Source organism: Trachypithecus francoisi, unplaced genomic scaffold, assembly GCF_009764315.1.
Source record: "Trachypithecus francoisi isolate TF-2019V2 unplaced genomic scaffold, Tfra_2.0 Lachesis_group0, whole genome shotgun sequence".
Lineage (NCBI taxonomy): Eukaryota > Metazoa > Chordata > Mammalia > Primates > Cercopithecidae > Trachypithecus > Trachypithecus francoisi.
The window spans coordinates 69,988,411-70,008,808 of NW_022681453.1; the positions used below are offsets into that span (position 1 = coordinate 69,988,411).

Sequence of the window (20,398 nt, forward strand, 5' to 3'; positions counted from 1 at the left end):
AGAGGTCTGTGCAGGGATTTCAAGATCAGTGTCTTCCTCTGTTTGGGCCTCAGTAACAGAATACGACAGACTTGGTGGCTTATAAACAACAGAAATGTATTTCTCACAGTTTTAGAGGCTGGGGAGTCTAAGATCAAGGTGCCTGCAGATTTAGTGTCTAGCGAGAGCCTGCTTCCTGGCTTGTGAACAGCTCTCTTCTTGCGGTGTCCTCACGTGGTGGAAGGGGCAAAGAGCTCCCTGGGGCCTCTTTTATGATGGCATAAATCTCATGTATGAGAGGTCCACCATCATGACCTAATCATCTCCCAAAGACTCCGCCTTCAGATATCACCACTTTGGGTTTTAGGTTTCAATATATGAATTTTGTGGGGGATACAAACATTCAGTCTATAGCAATCAGAGACAAATGGCCAGGGTCACAGTACAGGGGTGGGAACCTGCACACACCCACCACTGTTCCCGTTCAATAACAGCAACAATGGAAAGAATACCCTCACAGAGGAGCATTCATATTTTACTGGTTACCAGTCTGGCCTAGTCTGTCAAGATACTCTGCAGCAGAGGCAGGTAAAGAAACCAGAGAACTTGGTGTGGCTATGGGGGAACTCTTTTCTTCTCTGGCTGGGGGTAATTTGAGCGCTCTCTCCTTCATGCAGGAAGATACTGTCTTGAAGCAAAGCAGCACAAGGGGAAAGAAATCTGAAAGACCGAGAATTTCTCTGAGCTATTGAAAAGAGAAATCTAGAGATTTCTTAGGCTGTGCAAATTCTTGGATCTGCCTGAAATAACTAAATTCAGTCCAATCTAATCATCTTCCTGACCCCTGTCACCCATCTAGTATGCGAGTGAGTTGAGGGTGTGTGTGAGTGAGAAGTGGTAAGATCAGATCGGTTTGAGAGAAAATAGACTCTGTTTCTTTGCATATGCCTATTTATTAACAAAGGAATGTAAATGTACTTATTGCTGTCCTCTTGATAAAATTTGCTATAGATGTAGGGCTAATCCCACAGAATCAAGGATCCTTATCTGTCCAGATGCACCAATTTTGACCTCTGTCCTAGTTTTTAACTTAAGCTGATATACCAACAGGGCAGCAAATATATAAGCAGTTGCGAGAACTGCACTGCAATGGTTTATTGAACCTTAATAAATGATACTTTCTTTTAAGAAAAGCCTCTTTATTTGCTTGATCACTTGAAGTGCTTTTTAAAAATACTTGGATTTGGCAGGCTTTTTCTGATACTGAGGTGCTCACAGTAAACTGAATGTGGTTAAACAGCTTGGAACACTGGAGTTGAATAGTTTCTGGGCACATGTGCCAAAGGATGGCAAGCCAAGTCATCCAGCCTCCAGTGCCAGCTCTGATGAGCTTCAGTTCTGCTGCTGCCAGCACTTCTGCATGCCTCTCTGAGTCTCACACATTTCTTCTTTTAGTGTCACAAGTGTCCAGTCTGGATGTCACATTTTCATTAAGGGCATAGCTGTGATTGTTGGATAACCACCATGTGCCATGTATTGCCTAGACATTTTATGTATGTATATTCGTTAATCCTTAAACTAAGCCTGTGAGATAGATGAGTATTAGTCCTATTTCCAAGTGAAGAAATAGATGATTCAGTTGTAGAGCAGAATGAATTCCAGTACCTATAGTTAAGAGCCTGGAATATTAAGTAAGATGGTAGGTAAAGATAATATGTAACATGTAGAAATAATAAAGTGCCTAATACTGTGTCAGGCTCAGGTGATCAGTAAGTGGATTACATTTTCTCTTATAAGCTCCATTTACCTTTGTGGTGATTTGGTCTGCATTCTAGGGTCTAACTGGAGAATTTGGGAAGCATTTGTAGAAGTTATGGGCAGATCTTATAGCAGACCTTTAGAACCCTAAACATTAGAATTTTAAGCGCTGTGAAGCTCCAAACAGTAAATTGTAAAGTATAGGTGAGGAGGTAACACAGTTCTGAGTTTTTTATCCTCAAGAGGACTTCTTTCTCTTTCTCTCTCTCTCTCACTCATCTACCTCTATCTCTCTGCCTTGCTGATGCCTTATTTATTTGTTTGGTGTGCCTATTGAGTAATAAAGCACTAGCTATGAGAGTTTACAATTTTATTTTAATTTGTATTAAATAATTGTGTTACCAAATTCAAAGGGGAATTATTAAAAATCCTGTTTTAGAGATTACCAGTCAATAAGAAATTGTGCTCGACTGTTGGGTTAGACAATGTAGGTGATAGGAAAGAGGTATAAAACTCAGTTCTTACCAACATGGAGAAACCCCATCTCCACTAAAAATAGAAAATTAGCCAGGCATGGTGACGCATGCCTGTAATTCCAGATACTAGGGAGGCTGAGGCAGGAGAACTGCTTGAACCCAGGAGGCAGAGATTGTAGTGAGCCGAGATCGCACCATTGCACTCCAGTCTGGGCAACAAGAGTGAAACTCTGTCTCAAAAAAAAAAAAAAAAAAGGGAAAACAAACAAAAAACTCAGTTCTTGCCTCCACTGAGTTTATACTTTTAGAGGAGAAAAGGGAAAAAACATTTTTGAATGCCTAACTAGTCTTTCAGTGTGCATTATATAATTAATTTTTACCACAACCTGGCATTGTTTTCATTTTATAAACAAGAAAAATGATGATCAGAAAGGTTAAATAAGATCACATGGCTCAATTCCTTTGGTTTCCAAAACTCGTCTTCTTGGCTTAAGGAACAGAGAAGAGGAAAATATAGTTACAGTTGTGAGCCACATGATGATGTTTTGGTTAACAATGGACCACACATACAGTGACTGTGGTCTTATAAGATTATAACACCGTATATTCACTGTACCTTTTCTGTGTTAAATATGTTTAGATACACATATTTACCATTGTGTTATAATTGCCTACAGTGTTCAGTACAGTAACATGCTCTACAGGTTTGTAGTGTAGATGCTCCACCATATAGCTCAGATGTGTAGTAGGCTATTTACCGTCTAGGTTTGTGTAAGTACACTCGATGTTCACACAATGATAAAATCACCTAATGATGCATTTCTCGAGACATATCCCTGTCATTAAGTGAAACATGACTGTACTTCACCTTCAGATTTCCCTTACTCTTCTTTTTTCTGGGCCTGGAAAATAATGCTTATGCTTTAGTACCCAGCTTGGATGTCACTTCACAAGTGAAGTCTTCCCTAGAGTTAGCTTTTTTTTTCGCCCTACATCCATATAACTTTGCTCAAACTTTAGCCTTTATCTGTTTACTGTAATTTATGCACTTGACTATTTGTTTAACCCTCTTCTTCCTTTCTTAGCCAGTGCTTAATACACGTTTATTTCATAAACAATACATGATAATTGTATTGTCAGGTTAGAAGTACAACTAGAGTCAGAGACCTTACGGAACAGGTAGGAACGAATTGAGTCTTGCAGGATCTAAGTGGGATGTAGACTAGCACAGAGGTGGCCTGGTACACAAGACTGGGGAGGGAAGAGTGTGGGAGATAATGTTAGAAACAGTCGTACGGAAAGGAGCGTTGCTAGTTCCTGTTAGGAAGTAACATGAGGTAAATTTGGATGCCACGTGTATCATTTCAGCTCTTTGAAAACTGCCCCTAATGACATGTCTTTTCTTTTGTTTCCTCAAAATTAATTATCCTTTGGTAGCTATGGTAACTCATTTGAAGCTCTGTTATGCATGTAATTTGTACACATTGAACTATTTGCTTCAGCATTCTAAATATTTTCTTGCATAGTCAATAATCCTATATTTACAATGTTCTCTTTCTTTTGGCAAAAATTGGCTTTTCCTCTTAGATTTCTAAAGATTTTTTTTTTAAAAGAAGAATGACAGCATGAATAATAAATTACCATAAATGACCATCATCTTTGTCACTCATGTTCATGCTGTTATTTGCTGGAATTGACATATTTCTGGACAGTTTTTACTTTGAGAACCTTTGAACACATGCCACATGCCACCTGGCTTCCCCAGCTTCCCAGCTCCCAGGACCGTTACAGCCTCACTCCTGAGGACTGCCACACCTCTGTCCCTTCTCTTCTGTGCCCCACAGCCCAGTGTGACACCCTTTGTGCCTCCTTCCTGGCTCTGGCCCAGTCACTTACACCTTTGTGTTTGCAGCTCTTCTTTTCCCATGCTGCCTCTTACTGGATCCCTAAACTTCCTAGCTCAGCCTTTCTGCCTGGTCTTCTTAGACTGGTTTTCTTTTTATGTCCTCCCTCTCTCTTTCAGATGAGTTTTGCACCTGCGCCCCCGTTCAGTGGTTAGACTAGATGGTCCATTTCTTCTGTTTGGTCAGAGTACTGTTTAACCTTTGAATCGTTTTTCTCTTGTGAAAAGTGGGACAGGTAATGCCTACCCGCACCAAGTGGCTAGACTGGATGAAGTGATGGACTTCAGGCACCAGGTGCTTAGTGAATAGGAGTCTCTAACTTTTCCTTTTCCCCAGCTCTTAACATTATAAAACAGCTTTTTAAAGCATTTATTCATATTTGGTAAGTATTTATTTAGTGCCTGCTTTGTGTTAGGCTATGTTCTAGGTACTGAGGATATAGCAGAGGCAAAAATAGACTAAAGACATTTGTAACAACAACTTAGGCAGCAAAAAATGAGATGGCACTAAATTGTTTTTTCTCAAGTCCCTGCCTCTTAAAGTGTTTACTTACCTCTGAAATAGAGGCATGTGAAGAATAACATGACACAGAAAAAATGTTATGTTAGGTACTTAGGTGTCCTTAAGTCGTGGTGAATATACTTTTTAAAGCTTTTACAACCTTTCAGTTTTGTTTGTGTCATCCAGGTTTGTAATGGATTCCTTAGTGAAGTGACAGGGTTGTCGTGGGTAGAGGGTCTCTGTCTCTGACACCCCTGCAGTTAATTGTGTTAAATAAGGTAGATCTTACACAAGCATTGTTTTCATTTCTAAATACATGACTATTGCTAAGAGCAGTAATGAAAGTTTAATACTTTTGTTTGAGACAATCATTGGCCAATATTGCCTATACCACAGTGCCTTACAGAGGGAAGGTATTTAGGAAAGATGTGTGGACCCAGCAAATGTTTATTTCTGGAGGTACTTTTATACTTCCATTTTGGGGGCTTTATCAGCAATTACATGTGAGGTTTATTTGCAGTAATAAACATCGTCCTAGGTAATATCTATCTCTTAATTTATTTATATAGTTTAGAAAAGTAAAGTTGTTCTGTTTGAATTGTGTTTATTTTAAAAATACTTCTAAGTTGTTTTAGTACTACTAAAAAGACATTTAGCATACTGTATGTGACTCAAGCACTTTTTAGGTACATGAAAAGGTATATAAAGAGGTATTTATTGATTTGCTTCTGAGGGTTTAATGTTGGTAATTCCAAACTAGAAGGTGAAGATTTCTTCCACTTACAACGGCTTCCTTGTAAAATTTTATATAGCTGTCATACAGTCCTGGAATTGTAGATCTGGAAGATACCTTTAGTCTTCTAGGTTCTCCTTTATACTCAACTCTTTCCTCCTGCTTCTATTCTTGCATGTCGTTTAATTAAAAATCTAGAGAGGTAAAGTGATCTTTTCAAAACTACACAGCATGTAAGTGGCAACGTTTAGGCCAGAATCCACGTTGATGCTGTTTCCAATAACATGAGTGAAATAATAAAACTAAACAATATTTCAGTTACTTTTTCTGTCTTATTCAAACTAATTTTAACTTCTTCAGGGTCAAAAATCTTCTCTTCTTGATGCCTTTCTGTCTCTGTCTTTCCATCGCAATAAAATATTTCACAAGAAAAATGTGTATGTACCGTGAATGTACACAGATATATTTATGCACTGTGTATAAATAGTGCATGTGCTTGTGTAATTGTGGTGGGGTTATTTAGGCACCGTGGGGAATGTGTGATCGAATAAAATATGTATTGGATGCATTGCCTGTAGCTACCTGTTTATGCCTCTTGTCATGCCATTGTATTCCAGACTGGGTAAGATGAAACAGAAGAAAATACGCAAATTTCATTTCAGAATCTGCAGCAGCTGGAGTGAACGTCAAACAGATGGGCTTTTCCACCCTGATTATCCTAACTTCCTAAATTTAGAAATACATGCTTTAAAAAAATGTAAATTACCCGAGGGGGTGGTGTAGCACATGCCAGGCAGTGCTAACGAGTGCAAATAGATGTCATCTGCTGACTTAGATGAAACTCAGCTTCCACTGCTGGGTTTCTGTTATTTCATCCCCTTTAGATTTGTTTTATGTTGCTGCTTTTCTTTCTGTAAAAGTAGTGTCAAGTCTCTTTTCACATATAGATTAATATTATTTTAAACTTTGAGATGTATATCGTATCTGAAACCAAAAATAGTGTTTAATCTTATTACTCAAAATTCCTTCAAACTGGTAAAATAAGTTGGAAAGAGAGAGACATTGAATGAGAAAATTCTTGTATCTTATCTTTGCAATTAACTAGATGGGTGAATTTGGGCAAGACACTTTGTCCACTGTAAAATGAGTGGATTGGACTCCATGGTTGGTCTCTAATGTATCTTTGTAAGTTACAAAGTTCTTTGTTTTTATAAATGAATCTGTGTCTATAAATTCTTTTGTATACTGTTGTGTCGCCAGAATCTACCGCAGTGCCTGGCACACATTTATTAGTCGATGTCTAATAAACATTGTCGAAAGAATCGATACTGTTTGCCTTATATTTTCAATTACCAAAATTCATTGGGAAACTTATTTAGAAAGGAAGTGTTGGCCACCACTAGAAGACATTACTTCTCTCTGTTACAGTTAAGTTGAGGAGACCAAAAAGGGATCCAGAGACATAAAAAAAGCAGTAACTAAACAAGTGAGGAGGTTTGTATATGCAGGTTGCCTTTCATTGAGTGTGAGTTTTGTGAGGAATCACAGTTTATACAAATGAATATGTTGATAGAACCACTTTTATTCCAAAGTTCCAAGAGGAAATTGCAGAAAACAGTCTGAGTCCATCATCAAAGAAAGTCTTGCAAGATGAGGGGCCGAAGAAGTGAGCCTAGAAGGATGGACTTGCTAAACTTCTGTTTATCCTCCAAGATGTGATTAGTCTTCACAGAACTCCATAGAAGTTCAGGAAGCAAGGAGGTAATGGGGAAAGGAGAGAGCATGGGAGAGCTAGCCCTTCTGGGCAAAGAGAACGGGTAAGCAGAGTTACAGAGGCATAAAATAGCCTGGGAGCCACAAGTAGTTCGACATGATTGGAGAATAGGGTAGGGTTTAAGGGGAGCAGAGGCTAGAGATGGGGCCAGAAGGATAGGCAAGCACCAGATATTTGGACTTTATCCGGTGAGCAGTGGGAAGACTTCCAAGGGGTTTAAACAGAGGAATAACTTGCTTAAATTTGCTTTTTTAGCAATTCGACTTTAGCAGCATTGTGGAGGATGGATTGGAAGTGGACCAGGAGGGAGATGGGGAGATCAGCTGAGGCTGTCGTGGTCGTTAAAGATCATGTGAGATTCCTCGTAAGTGCTGGTAAATTAAGTTTAAGAAGAGGGATGGATTTTCAATAGATCTTTAAAATACTTGTTATAATATATGTTTCAAAGCAAAAAAATAATTGGGGGGGAGTGGAAAACTCCTAAAAAAGATTTTTTTTTTTTTTTTAGAATGGGGGAAATGTATGAAGGGAAAAAATGTTGATGGGAGTTTTATTTAAGAGATGGGAAATGTGAAAAACTGAGAGGTGATTGGTGTTGTATTGAGACTGAATCCTAGCCATTTGAATCCATTTTCTAGTTCTTGTGTTGATGAGCCAGCCAGATCTTAGAAATCTAGATTGCATTGTGAAGTGGAAATTCAGTTTCAGTTTACTAAACAATATACCTCTGAGCACAAACTAAGGCATCTTTTTTTGGAGGGTTGGTATATAAATTACAGGTATGTTGAATAAAACCTGTAACATTATAGTTTAGAACTTATTTGGGAAGCTCATGAAAGATTTGGAAATATCATAATGAATAATTCTGAGAATAGCAGACCTTTGTAGTTTTTTTTTTTTTTTTTTTTGAGGCGGAGTCTCGCTCTGTCGCCCGGACTGGAGTGCAGTGGCCGGATCTCAGCTCACTGCAAGCTCCGCCTCCCGGTTTCCGCCATTCTCCTGCCTCAGCCTCCCGAGTAGCTGGGACTACAGGCGCCCGCCACCTCGCCCGGCTAGTTTTTGTATTTTTAGTAGAGACGGGGTTTCACCGTATTAGCCAGGATGGTCTCGATCTCCTGACCTCGTGATCCGCCCGTCTCGGCCTCCCAAAGTGCTGGGATTACAGGCTTGAGCCACCGCGCCCGGCCCTTTGTAGTTTTTTTTCTCCTGAATTTGCCTTGAGAGACTAATCACTGATAGTTTGCCAGTTTCTCCATATTTCTCAGAGGTCCCCAAGAATCTCTGGCAATCTCCTGTCCTTAAGGGTCTTTTTGGGGATCTTGAGTTGCCTGTGTGTCGCTTTTCTTTTCTATCTTATGCTTCCTGGGAATGGACCCTTGCAACGCCAATCCTCAGCTTTCCACCAGTAATTCTTTCTAGTGCGCTCGCGCTCTCTCTCTCTCTCTCTCTCTGTGCGTGTGTGCGTGTGTGCATATACCATATTGCCAGAGGAAAGAATTTATACCTATATATGTGTGTATATATATATACACACACAGAGAGAACACTGGTTAATATAGCATCTGTTGATTGTCTTTTTCTTTGAGAATGAATCAGATTTTCTTAGCCTTTTTTTAGAGGAATAATTTTAGATTATATGTTCAACATTTTGAATGCTGTGTTGTAAGATTCTTGTTTCTGTTATCTTGATTCAAAGTATGTTGAATATTTTCCTTTGTAAGCAGGCATTTAACATGGTTAGACTCAAGCTGCAACTTCTGTCATGCCTGAAGTAGGTGGTGACTCAGATCTAATTTCAGGCCGCCTTGAGTCTGGCCTGTACATATATGGCTCCTTGGTTAGCCAGAGACTTATATAGTATTTCTATAAAATTTTGGGTTCTGCTTCCGTGGACCTCTTCTTTCCAGGGTTCCTCTTTCTCTCTCTGGTAGCCTATGTTGCCTTGGGCTCTGGTTTCTTCTGGCAGAAGGATGGCAGATTTTTCTACTGGAGTTTCAGCCTCCACGTGCTGTGGCCACAGTAGGTGGTGGCTCTTCTCACAGATTATGCTGTTTGGTCTGTCCCACGCACAGGTGCTTCAGGGGTCTAAAACTTGTGCAAACTTTTAATATAGAATTTGATATTCTCCTTCTCTGGGTCTCTCTTTTCTACAGTTTTCCCTCACTATCTGGGGGCTCTGGTTTCTCTGAGTTCCTGCTCTAGGTTCTACAGGCCATTTAGATGTTTTAGTTTTTTTCAGTGGGAGCTTAGCTGCCTAGCACCACGATCACCACGGTCCTCAGGGAAAAGCTGCAAAACCCAGAAACTGGCCCCATGCCAGTCACTTCCACAGTTTAGACTTCCCTCCGAAACATGGCTACTTATATGCACTGGCCAGAGCCCTCCGGTAATTGTTTTTAATGTGTTGTCCAAAGTTGTTATTTGTGGAAGGATAATTTGTTAGAAGCTTATCCTTCCATATGAAACCTTGCAATAATTTTTTTCTATAAATGCTTTTTATCTCAGTAACTTCTAAGTAGGAAGAATGAATTGAATGACTTCTTAGTTCATTTTTAACTAGTATGATTCCTTGAGTCTAAAATTACATTAAGAGAGCCAGATGTCCTGTTTTGGCTGCCATTCCTGAGTACACAGGTACTTAGAGAAGCATCCTTGGTGTTTGCTAACCTGTGAAGGTATATCATTCATGGTTCTCCAGAGAAAGGAAACCATTAGATATATATAAATATGTAGAAAGAAATTTATTGCGAGGGATTGGCTTACACAGCATTGGAGGCTGAGAGTCCGATGATCTGCTGTTGGTCAGTTGGAGGCCCAAGAAAGCCTGTAGTCCGAGCCTGGAGGCTTGAGAATCAGGGGAGTTTATATCTGAGGGCAAGAAAGAGGGAAGTCCCAGCTACAGAAGAGAGTTTAGTTCACCTTTCCTCTGCCTTTTGTTTTCATTTTGGCCCTGAATGGCCCACTCACATAAGGAAAAGCCATCCTCTTTACTCAGCTTACCAGTTAAAATGCTAATCTCTTCCGGAAACACCCTCAGAGATACGCCCAGAAATAACGTTTATCCGCTCTCTGGATATCCCTTACCCTAGTCAAGTTGACACATACAATTAACCATCGCAGAAGGACTCTCATCTTTTCCTGCTTTTCTCCTTCTTGTGGTATTTCTATTTTTTATTCCTTTTAAACAAGACAGTGGAGTGAGAAGGTTGCTGGGGAATCCCAGCTGAATTTCAGTAACCTCATGTACACTGCTTTTCCAGAAGGAGTCCTGTTCCATGAGTATACTCTGTGGTTCCTGTAGGGAATCTTCTCAGCTCTGAAGTAGGAGTCTGAAGGAAAGGAAAACAAACTGACGCTTCACAGCGCCCCAGAAGGAGGCCAATAGGATGACTCTTCTCTATATGACTTTGTCTACTTTTTTCATCTGTCTTTCCATCTTTTTTCCCTTTTTTGTTTATTATGCTGCTTCTACGCATTCTGATTATTAATTTTATTAAATTCATATTCAAAATATCAAAACGTCTTACTCTTAGCAAATAAGACACGATTTTACATTGTTTAAATGGTTTAATTTGTAATCTAGGTATTGTATAATTCATGGTAGATGTCAAGGTAGATGTTATGTTCCTTATAGTACCTTGCCTTTTCCCAGTTTCTGTGGTAGTTGAAAATAGCGTGACAAAACAGGAATAAATAAAGCAAAGAAGCTATGAAATTTCCCAACTACTTGACAATCAAAATAATTAGAGAGGCTAAATGATAAGGAAAATAATCTTTTTATCTGTTAATTCCTGTTGATCATTGTATTAGTTCGTTCTCACACTGCTATTAAGATACTACCTGAGGCTGGATAATTTATAAAGAAAGGAGGTTTATTTGACTCACAGTTCCACATGGTTGGGGAAGCCTCAGAAAACTTATAATCATGGTGGAAGGCGAAGGAAAAGCAAGTACCTTCTTCACAAAGCAGCAGCAGGAGGGAGAGAGAGAGAATGCAGGGGAAACTCACTTTTTTTTTTTATAGATTTTTTTTTTTTTGCTACAAGCTTTTAAAAAAATTATTATTATACTTTAAGTTCTAGGGTACATGTGCATAACGTGCAGGTTTGTTACACAGGTAAACTTGTGCCATGTTGGTGTGAAACTGCCACTTTTAAAACTATCAGATCTCTTGAGAGCTCCCTCACTATGAGAACAGCATGGGGAAACTGCCCCCATGATCCAATAACCTCCCACCAGGTCCCTCCCTTGACAAGTGGGGGTTCTAGATAAGATAGGTAAGATTTGGGTGGAGACACACATCCAAACCGTGTCAGTTGTTTATAGGTTCTTTGTCTTTGGTCTTCATATTGCCTTTTTTTTTTTTTTCTGGTAACATGGATGTTGCAAAGGGCTTTACGGAAGATGAGAAAGCTTAGGTAACAGAATTTTTACTCTAAGATTATTAATTGGCCTCTAAAATTTAGTCTGAAGGGGTGAACATTGAAGCAGATAGACTAAAGAATATATACTTTTCATGCTCAGATATTGTATTAGGATTCTGTAGAGAAATTTGTGTGTGTGTATGTATGTATAAAGAGATTTATTATAAGTAATAGGCTTCTGTGAGTATGGAGGCTGGCAAGTCCAATATCTGCAGAGGCAGTGTCCTAGTTTGACTCTACAGCCTGGAAGCTGCTTATAGAACCAGGGAGAAGTGATGTTCCAGTTGGCAGGAGAATTCTCTCTTGCTCTTGGGAGATCAGTCTTTCATTCTATTCAGGCCTTCAACTGATGGGATGAGGCCCACCCACACATGGAAGACAATCTGCTTTACTCAGTCCAATGACTTAAATGTTAATCTCATTCAAAAACACCCTCACAGAAATGCCCAGAATAATGTTTGACCAAATATCTGGGCATCTCGTAGTCCAGTCAAGTTGGCACATTAACCCTCACAGGTGATGGGCATGTTTCTTTGTAGAAGAGATTACACCCTAATTCAGGAACACTCTACGGACCTATTCAGAATGACCAAAAATGTTGTGGAGGTGTATAGGGGAGAAGATGTGAAAAATTAGCTTTTAGCACTGTTGATTGCTTCCTTCTCCTAAAAAACTTCCTCCTCCATATTTCCCTGATTCTCTTTCTACCTCTCTGAATAATCCCTAGGTTTCTGTGCAGGATCTTTCAATATTCAAATTTAGACTGTATACTATAGTGCATGGCAGATGGAGGAGTAGAGAAAAAATTGACTTTCCTGAAAAACTGTCACAGTGGAACTTTATTATTTGGTTTGGAGATTTTGGAATTCAAGAAGTGCAAGGAAGACCATATTCCAAAGACAACTGGAATGGATTTTGGATGATCTCTTGGTATATTCCTATTGACTTCTATTTTAGACAAATGTGGCTTTTTCTTTTTCTTTTGTGGAGATTTCTGAAATAATCTGGAATTTTCACTTACTTTTTCTTTCTTTCTTTCTTTTTTTTTTGTTTCTTTCTTAACCAAGAAAAGTCTATTCTTCTGGATGGAAGGTTGTTGAGATTTCACCCCTCAAGATTCACTGTAATATTGGTAAAGGTAATCTTTCATAGGTTTCAGCTTCCTTGTCTGTAGAGGGGAGTGAATGGAATAGATTAACCTGGAGGTCGCTTTCACTTTTGAGTTGATGATTAGGAGGACATTTGGGAACTTGGATAAGGCTATTTTAGTAGAGGATTTGAAGCTGAAGCATATATTTTTTGATGGAAGAGGGAGGAGGCAATGGATATGAATTACATATTTAGGTAACTTGACTAGAAAAAGGAAAGAAATATAATAGTTAAAGGAGGAAGCATGATCCAGGTACATTCTTCAAAATATCAGAAGATATTTGCTTTATTGAAGGCACAAAGCAAGGGACCAAAGAAAAGGGAAAACTTGAAATGTCAAGTTGTAGGATGATTGAGCAAAGATCTTGGTAGAGGTTGGGAGATGGGTTAAAGCAAAGATGGGGCTTACACTGCTTCCTGTGCTGTGGGAGAGAAGGGAAAAGGATAGGTGAAACAGTGGATACTCTGAGATGGTAGGGGGAGAATTCCTTCAGTTTATTCTAATAGAGATAAAAAATGAGTTGTTTGCCAAAGATTGGACGGGTGTTAGGAGTAAAGTTTAAGAATAATGAATCTTTGGGAGAGCTTTTAAAGCCAATCTGTCAGGAACTCAGTGAGGGATGAATAATGGGAGTATCTCTTTGAACTCAGATAGTTAATCGAGAAGCCAACCCCTTTTGTTCGTCTTATTTTACATTGTTGATTTTTGTTTCCCAACAACTCTGGTTGTCGGTTGCTGGTACTGTAGTCTTCTTGCTTTGTACTCAACTCTTTTGGACCTAAGACCTTATTTCTCAAGAACTGCTTTATGAATTATTTTTTAAAAAGCATTCTGTCATTTTGGGTCTATAAAAGATAATGTGAATAAGATACGGATTTTAAATGGATATTCTATTAAGTAGCGTTTTTTAATATATGATTTAATATAGCATTATGAATGAAGAGATTTTGACTTTTCATTTAACAAGTGACATACAGTGTGATGAGAAAAACTGAATATTTTCAAAATTTTTTGCTCAGTCACTTACGGGGATATGTCAAGAACCTCATGTTTTGCTGCCTTTTTGCCGTAGACCTGAGGAGTGAAGGAACCCGTTGTTGTTGCTGTTTCAACCATTGATGGAACATTTAAAGGGTTTGGGATGAGATTAACTCTAGTATTTTTATATGTCATACAACTCAATGGAGTACATAGTGAGAAGTTTTAAGAGAAGACATAATTATAACAGTTTCTTTACACATTGGTTTTGTCTGTGTAATTGTATATAACCTAGTCATTGAGCAATATGTTTTTGAAAGTACTCATTTCTTTTAAAGTACTCTTATACATGGTTCATTTAAAAAAAATGTTTAATTTAACTATTTCTTTCTTAGCTAATATATTCATATAGCTCAAATTTCAAAAATGTAAGAAGATATTTATTAGTAAGTTTGTCTCATATCCTGGCCCTGTTCACTCAGTTTGTTTCCCCACAGGGAATTAGTGTTGTCAGTTTTTTTAAAAGTATAATTCTAGAGTTACATGACCTATATACAATCTAATATATTTACATATTCCCCAGTGCACCCCCTTTTCCTACACAGGTAGTAGCACACTATACCCATTTCCTTATTATTAAAAAATTTCTTCATAACATTTCATTGTATGAATGTATCATAACTTGCACCCTCTATTGATGAATACTTAGATGGTTTCCACTGTTACTACTACAAACAGTGCCAAAATGAATAACTTTGTACATACTATTTTGCATATGTAAAGGTTGCTTAATTTACTTTAACCGCATAAATAGATACCATTTGTTAACTTTTAAAATCACATGCTTTTGGGAATGAGTGTAGATTAAAGGGCAGATTGAAATTTAAGGTTATATTGAGGCTTCAAAAATAAATAAAAACCTTAGTCTGTCACCCAGCAGTTGAGAGTCTCGTATTTCCTGCTTATTTATAAAAAATAGTTTTGGGGCTTTCTTTTAAAATACAGTAAAATATGACATATTTCAAACTGCTATTTGCAAACCTTTTTTTTTTCTTTGCAAATAATACATTGTGGGTGCAGATAATACTTATTCACCATAAATGAAAAATAGTCAGTTTGATGTTATGTTTGCTGTGTTTTCATTTTTTCTTTTTTTTTTCCCCAATGGATTTTTGAAGTATTGGAGACATTTTAAATCTTAAGGAATTTGATCAGATAATGCAATATACAGAGCTGGTAAAAGTCGTCTTGAGTTGAAGTTTCAGATTTAACATTTTTGTTCTTTATTGACTTCAACAATTCTAGTATGTCTTGCATTTAACCAGTAGTTATTTTTATAGATGTAAAACAATTGATATGCAACCAAGCATAAGTCAGTGTAAAACCTTAGGATTGACGGAGTTACCAGGCTATCACCTCTGATCACCTGATTAGTAAACCAAATGATTAGGTCATAAGCCAACTCATCTGACACTTGCTGTTGTACACACTCCCTGGATATATAGGCAGAGGCTCTCAGAAGCTCTGTTTTAAAAGAAAATACATAATTATTTTATTTATTGACTTAAAAATCAAAATAGAGGTGCCATTACCAAGCTTATTCAACTTGAAGGGTTTGTATACAGTAGGTAAACACTCATGTTGGCAGAAATTAAGGAGGAAAAGGGATATTGGATATTATAATCAATGTCTCTTACATGTGTGTTTGGAAAAGTAATGGTTACTTACTAGAAACCTGGAAGCACTTAGCATTTGCCATAATCAGTACATTATATTAAATATTTTCGTGTAGTACTATAGGAAATCTGCAATAAATTACAATTTTGTTATTGTTTGAAAGTCATGATAACAGTAATGTCCTAAGGCAGCTATCTAGGGTCAGTAGAAGAGAGGAATGAAAGTAACTTTTGCATATGTTCTCTAAACTGTTAACTTTCCCCAGACTGAGAAATTGCCTGGTATAATTGTCAGAATACAGGCTTCCAGGCACCACCCCAGATGTGCTGTCTGAGAGTCAGGTAAGGTTCATGATTAACTAATAGAGAAGTCATTTGGAAATTGGTGAGGACATCAGGGAGCGGGGGCGTGGGTGGGGGTGGGCAGAGGTGTTGTGAAAATAGTTTGAAGGAAGTGGGCAAATCACAGGCTTTGCTGCCAAATAGCTTCTTGTAAAGATTCCACCACAGATCTAGTGCTAGGTCAGTGGTTTCTGTGGTCCTTGAAATGCTGACCTAGACCTGACCCAGAGCTGCAGAATTCCAGATTAGAGAGACACTTTAATCTTTCTGAGAAGCTGAGCTTGCTTCAAGCTTTGTTAACTTAGTTCATGATTATCTAAAATAGTCTTAGTCCTGTTTACCGTAGATAACTCTACTTATTTAGTCCTGAAATAGTGAGGCCAAATGTCAGTTTGGATTCAGGCTCCTACTACCAGTTGCCATAGGGTCATCCCTTGCACATCCCATAGACACCTCAAACCCAAGAATCCTGAAACAAAACTCATCATCTTACTCCAGGCCTGATCCTTTCTCTTTTGTTCTTTTAAAAAAATATTTATTGTCTACAGTGTACTAGGCACTGAGTGTCCCAAGATGAATAAAATAAGACATGTTCTTTGTCTTTAAAGTGCAATGGGAATCCACAGAAGGGTTTACAGTTTACAGAACTCATTATTGTATGTAGAATGGTTTGGAGTGAGTCAGGGATAGTAGCAAGGAAACTGGGTTAAGAGGCTGTTGTAGAAATCAAGGTGTAAGATGATGGTGGCATGGAAGTAGCATGGTGGCAGTGGTGGTGGAAGTGGTGGATAAGTGAAACAAATTTTGAAATCAGAATCAGTGACACTTGGTGATGGACTTCATGTAGGGAATGTGGGGGAATAGCTATCAAAGGTGATTCTGAGGCTTCTGGCTCAAGCACCAGCATAATCTGGAGCCATGTACTGAGATATGAAACTGCTAACACTGCTAACACTAACAGGTTTGACGAGGGGCAAGAGAGTTCAATTTTGGGGATGACTAAATTTGAAGTATCTTTAGGTAAGCTGAGTATCCCTGTCCATTTTATCAACAGTCATTTCTCTTCACCTAAACCATATGCCTTATTGCTGCCCAGGCGTGGTGGCTCACAGCTGTAATCACAGCACTTTGGGAGGCTGAGGTGGGTGGATCACCTGAGATCAGGAGTTTGAGACCAGCCTGGCCAACATGGTGAAACTCTGTCTCTACTAAAAATACAAAAAATTAGCCAGGTGCAGTGGCTCACGCCTATAATTCCAGCACTTTGGGAGGCTGAGGTGGTCGGATCACGAGGTCAGATCAAGACCATCATGGCTCACACAGAGTGAAATCCTGTCTACTGAAAATAAAAAAAATTAGCTGGGAGTGGTGGCGGGTGCCTGTAGTCCCAGCTACCTGGGTGGCTGAGGCAGGAGAATTGCTTGAACCCGGGAGGCAGAGGTTGCAGTGAGCCAAGATGGTGCCATTGCCCTCCAGCCTGGGCAACAGAGTGAGACTCTGTCTCAATAAATAAATAAATAAATAAACCATAAGCCCGGAAGTCATCCTGGATTCTTTCTTCATTCTTATGCTACATCTAGTCAGTCTAGAAATTTTGTTAATTGTTTTGTTTAGAGCTTTCTGGACTCTCTTTTTCTTCTTTGTCGTTTTAGGTACTGATCATTTTACCCCTGAACTATTAAACTAGCTTCTTAATTAATCTCCAGTCTTCCATTATTATTAATACCTCTCTTTAGTTCAAAAATTTCCACACCATCTTCTGCTGAGCTGTAGGGATTCTTCAGTTGTGGGGGCTAAACGGTGGTCATTGCCTGTACAGGGCTCCAGGCCTTCCAGTGTTTCAACTAGAAGTGCTTTGCTTTTTGCTTTCTTTCGTCTCTGGTTACTATATAACATTGCATTTGAAAGCACCACATTAAAAGTGATTACTTAGGTAAATAAAACCTGGAGAACCCTTGTTGTAGTGAATCGTCATTCTGCAAATGATTGGCTAGGATGATATTTCTAGAATAAATCTGATAATTTCATTCACCTGCTTAAAACACTTCAAAGCCTCACCGTTGCCTTAGGATAAGGTTTGGAATTTGTAGCATATCCGTAATCTAGCTTAATTCCCCAAACTCATCTTCTGACATTTTTTGCATGACCCTTAATTTTGTTTCCAAATTTCTTTCAGCCCTTCAGGCCGCTTTGCTATTATATACCCCTTTTCATTACCTTGACTGTGGCCTGCTTTCCTTCCTCCACACTCTTCCCTGTACCATTCCTCTCCTGTCTACCAATCCTTTAAAGCCCTGCTCGGGTATTCTTATTCCTGTGAAACCTTTGTGGGGCATATTGAGATAAAATTAACTACTCCCTTCTCTGTACTATTTATTTATCTGCCTCCGTGCTTATTCCTGTAGTTTGCACATGGTATACTGAACTGGAACCATGTGCATATGTATCTCTTAGACTTAACAAGCGTTGAACTTCTTGGGTATTAGGCCCACTATTTTCCTCTTCTCGTCTCGTCTCTTCTCTCTCTACAAGGTGTAGGCTGGAGTGCAGTGGTGCGATATAGAATCACTGCAGCCTCAACCTCCCAGGCTTAAGTGATCCTCCCAATCTCAGCCTCCTGAGTAGCTGGGACTATGGTTGTGTGCCACCACACCTGCCTAATTTTGTTTATTTTTGGTAGAGATGAGGACTCACTATGTTGCCCCAGCTGGTCTCAAACTCCTGGGCTCAAGGGATTCTCCTGCCTTAGCCACCCAAAGTGCAGGGGTTACAGGCATGAGCTACTGTGCCCAGCCCCATTATTTCTTTTGTCTTTGTATTCTAGAGATAGTCCTTAGCCAGTTATGGGCCTCAATCAATGTTTATTGAAGTAAATGGAACCAAAATTGGCAGTAGGTGCTGCTAGGCTTTGGTAATTCTTAGGAATTCATAATGTTTAGAGTGTATACATTGAGTTATCTGGTGCTCGCAGAGCCAGTCCAACTCTAGATTAATGCTTGAGATAAAGACACAGGTTGATAGGAGAATAATTGCTTTACTTCATATATACCTTGCCCCATAAAATATCAGATAGCTTGAGGGACTGCATTCAGAAGTGTGAAAAGGTTTGCAGTTCGGCACAATGCAAAACTATTTTATTGACATATAATTTATATACCACAACATTTACCAGTGTAAAGTGTACAATTTGGTTGTTTGCAGTATGTTTAAAAAATTTATGCCACCAGTACCATTATCTAATTTGAGAACATTTCTATCACTCTCCAGAAAGAAAACTTGTACCCATTATATTCACTTCCCACACCTGGCACCCTCTCTCAGTCCTTGGAAACCTCTAATTTACTTTCTGTTTATATAGACTTGCCTTTTCTGAACATTTTGTATCAATGTAATCATGCCATATGTGGTCTTTTGTGATTGGCTTATTTCACTTTATATAATGTTTTCGACGTTCATCCGTATTTTAGCGTTTATCACTACTTTATTCCTTTTTATTGCTGAATAATATTACATGTACGGATATATAACTTTATTTTTTCATTCATCAGTTCATGGATATTTGAGTTGTCGCTACTTTTTGGCTGTCATGCTGTGAACACATGTTCTATAAATATAGGTAAAAGTTTTTATGTGATATGTTTTTATTTCTCTTGCATATATAACTAAAGGTGGAATTGCTTAGTAATTTCAGAATTGGCAACTCTGTTTAATCACCAAACTGTTTTCCAAAGTGACTGCACTCTTTTACATTCTCCACAGAAGTGTCTGAGAGGTCCAGTTTCTCCATATCCTTGTTAACACTTGTTATTGTCTTTTAATTGTAGCCATTCTAATGGATTTGAAATAGTATCTCGTGGTTTTGCATTTTTATAATGATTAATGATACTGGACATCTTTTCATGTCTTTGCCTATTTATTTACTTACTTTATTGGGATCTTGCTCTGTTGCCCAGGCTGGAGTGCAGTGGCACCATCAAAGCTCACTGCATCCTTGAACTCCTGGGCTCAAATGATCCTCCCACATCAGCCTACTGTGAGTAGCTGGGACTACAGGTATGTGCCACGATGCCCAGCTAATTTTTAAATTTTTTGTAGAGACAGGGTCTTGCTATTTTTCCCTAGGCTGGTCGTGAACTCTCGGCTTCAAGCAATTCTCCTGCCTTGGCCTCCCAAGGTGCTGGTATTCTAGATGTGATGCACCTGACCTTTATTTGTCTTTTTGTTACTGAATTTTAAGGTTTCTTTATTTATGCTGGATACAAGTCCCTTGTATATGACTTCCATTCTGTTGGCTCTCTTTTCACTTTTTCGGTAATGTCACATTTGAAACACCAAAATCCTTAATTTTCATAAAGTTGAACCTCAGTTTTTTTCTTTTATCACTTGTGCTTTTGACATTATATCTAGGAAATAATTGCTTTAACTCTGGTGAAATTTCTTTTGCCTATTTCCTTGACCTTTGTGTTTTTCAACACCAAGGGTAGCCATGGAATCATTGTAACTTAATTAAGGGCCTGCAAACTTCTCTAGTCGCAGGATCAGATTCACAAAACCAGATCCGTCAGTCAGATAGGCCATAATTGTGTGTATGCTTGGAGATTGGAGTGAGGTTGGTGATTGTTTGCCTTGCTAGTCTTGAAGAGGTATTTGCAAGAATCTGTTAATCTGGTGAATAAACACTTTTAAAATGTAGATTCAAATGT

General features: G+C 38.6%; 1 protein-coding gene across 6 annotated transcripts in view; it reads left to right on the forward strand.

Moving 5' to 3' along the window:
• The window catches only part of IGSF11 (immunoglobulin superfamily member 11), a 227,645-nt gene that overhangs the window by 114,991 nt on the left and 92,256 nt on the right, over positions 1 to 20,398 (forward strand). For 2 of the 6 annotated variants that reach the window (XM_033211177.1, XM_033211178.1), the window contains exons 2-3: positions 6,944 to 7,112; positions 7,381 to 7,489. The exons of the other annotated variants lie outside the window; for them this stretch is intronic. The gene's annotated coding sequence lies outside the window, so the exon portion shown is untranslated. The remainder of the gene's footprint in view (positions 1 to 6,943; positions 7,113 to 7,380; positions 7,490 to 20,398) is intronic. 6 annotated transcript variants of the gene reach the window in all.